This window comes from Sorex fumeus, unplaced genomic scaffold (assembly GCF_029834395.1).
Source record: "Sorex fumeus unplaced genomic scaffold, SorFum_2.1 ptg000032l, whole genome shotgun sequence".
In the NCBI taxonomy this organism is placed as follows: Eukaryota; Metazoa; Chordata; class Mammalia; order Eulipotyphla; family Soricidae; genus Sorex; species Sorex fumeus.
Window position 1 is genome coordinate 8867584 of NW_026606089.1, and position 2787 is coordinate 8870370.

At 40.8% G+C, this 2787-nt stretch overlaps 1 pseudogene; it reads right to left on the reverse strand.

Annotated features, from left to right (window-relative positions):
• Positions 1–619: 619 nt before the first annotated feature.
• On the reverse strand, positions 620–718 carry LOC130025924 (uncharacterized; annotated as a pseudogene).
• Between the last annotated feature and the right edge of the window lie 2069 nt (positions 719–2787).

The window sequence follows — 2787 nt, forward strand, 5'->3', positions numbered from 1 at the left end:
TTATTTCCCCTTTGATTTCTTCTCTAAGCCAACGGTTGTTCATTACTTCCCTTAAAAAAATATTTCCTTGCTGAGCTTTAGTCTGTTTGATCTATTGAGAAGTGACAAAGTAGTGTTGAAATCTCCAACTAGTATTGTGTTGCTCTCAGTGTTTTTCTTTAAGTCTATTAGAAGTTATTTTTAAGTATTTTGCTGGTCTGTCATTAGGAGCATCTACAGTGAGGAGGGTGAGTTCTTTCTGATGTACAGATCCCATGATCATGAAGAAATGACCTTCACTGTCTCTTATAACCTATAGCCTGACGTCCATATGGTCTGATACTAGTATGTCCACTCCAGCTTCGTGGAGTTGTTCTTTTCTTTCTTGAAGAATTGTTTTCCAGCCTTTGACTTTGAGCCCATGGTTGCTTTGATTGTTCATAAGTGTTTCTTCAGGCAGCAGAATGTTGGCTTCAGTTTTCTCATTAATCTTCCCATTCTGTGCCTCTGAATTGGCACATTTAGTTCATTGACATTGAGGAGATTGTTGTGATGGGGATTTGTGCTATCTTTATGTAGAATTTTTGTACTTGTGTGGATTGTCTTAGCTTAAAGTCGCCCTGTTAATTCTTCTTGCAACAAAAACATGGATCACTTTACAAGTTTGCATGTCATCTCTGTGCAAGGACCATGCTAATCTCTGTATCATTTCAATTTTAGTATATATGTTACCAAACATAGTATGAGTTTATTTTTCCATATTTTTCTCTTCTTATTACTTTGAGTGTTGTCCTTACTCACTCCTATGGCAGGCAGTGATTCCAAATCAAGGAATGTATTTCAAAGCAGCTTGAATAGATAGATTTAGAACTTTAAAGTCCTAGAAAGAAAAATTTGGTTTTTACCATATTATATTTTATCATACCCAAGGCATTAGTTTTAGATAATAATTCTTTTGGAAGACGGTATATGAGTCTTCTTTAATACCCTTCCCTGAAACCTTCATTAAGACCATTAAACTAGAGCCTTTTGCTGTTCTCACCTCAGTCCCGTGTACATCTCCAGGAAAAGGTGGATGGTGTTGTCTGCAATTTGACCACCTTGAATGTAAGTAGGATTTTTCTCCTGAAGGAAGAGGTGAGGAGAATATTGATGATTTCATTCCACCTTATTACAAGTACAACTTGAATGGAAGGTGAGACTCATGAGGCTCCTGTAAAGGACAGAAACAGGGGTCTCAGTGAAGTTTAATGGCCAACACACATTAACAACACAGATGACTCAAAGTAGCCTGTGTGCATCTTTGTGTATACTGAGTTTCATATCTACTGAGAGTGATTCTCAGTCATGACACACAGGCAAAACAGCCCTGTATTTAAAAATCTAATTCTCTAAGCAGAGTGGGTCTCTGAAGTGATTGAACAAGTGTATAGTAATTTATTACTAAGCACATAAGTACTTTTCGATCTAAAATTAATTCCAAATATGTCTAAAACGACAGTCTCCTGACCCCGCACCTGGCTTTCCTCACCGGGGCCCCTTGGACGGGGAGGGATGAATTTCCCTCACTGCCCTGAGTAGAGCCCCGGCAGCTGAAGACCTCTGCAACCAGCCATAGGTACGCTTAAGAACACTCTGCCCAAGCTTGAAGGAGACTCATGCATGAGGGAAGTGGAAGCAGAACCTGTGTAAACACACAAAAAATAAAAGGCTGGCGGTCAGGCCATTTCCCCACTCCACAGAGGTCGATGGGGATGGTCAGGAGATGGAAGGAAACGGGGGGTCAGGCTGGTTGGTCGTGGAGCAGCAGTTTATTACATGGAAGAGATGTATGTCATAGAGGCCTCAGGAATCCTCAAGCAAGCTGGCACTGAATTCCAGGAAGATCCCCTTATATAGATCATAGAACCTCTAAAAGGGGCATTACAGTGATGTCATCAAAAGGAGTTACAGAAAGAACATTGAGGCAGCAAACCATATATTGTTTCTTTACATCCACATTGTTTCCTTACATCAGCAGGCCAGTAGCCTCAGGAAAAAAGATACAAAGCCAAACTGAAACCTTCCACAAGCACTTTCACAAGCTTCAACCACCTTGATTTGCATCCCAAAGACCAGCCTGGCTAGAGCTGGGAATCTACATCCCAAAGATCAGTCCTGGCTAGCACCTGAGATCTGCAGATCTAAGACCAGCTAGGTTTCTGAAAGAAAAGGAAAACTGTCTCAGTATACTGAAATCATTTACTGAAGGCAGTTTGAAGGGGAGAAAGCAGTTTCATCCAAGCTAGTCAGGACACACAGGAAAACAGCTTCTAGGAGGTCTTTCTCCTCTCCTTGTCCAACCAACATATAAGCATATAAGCATATATAATATTAATCATTTTGTATGGACACAGTAAGAAATACTTTGCACAAGATATCTTTCCTATTCCTAGCAGCAGGGCCCTAGTGTTGTCGTTACTTTTGGATCATGACATCTTTTGCCTATGATCAACCTCTTAACTTATAGTTAAGAATCGTGGCACCTTGGCCTGGCCCATCGCGATGCCAGGTTAGCACATAACTTACCGGCTTGCCCTGGTTCCATCCAGTCCCACGTTGGGACCCTGCCATTGGGGTGCTAGGAAGTGAGGGCAATTGAGGCTTAAGTTGAGAAGGCAGAAGCCCAGGAGTGAATAATATTCAAAGCCAATCAATTCCTAACTTACAAAGCATATTAATTAATTGTCTTCCTGTATCTATACAAAAAGACATTGCATTAAGGTAAACTGCTCAAAAGACATAAGGAGAGGAGGAAGGCAATAACTT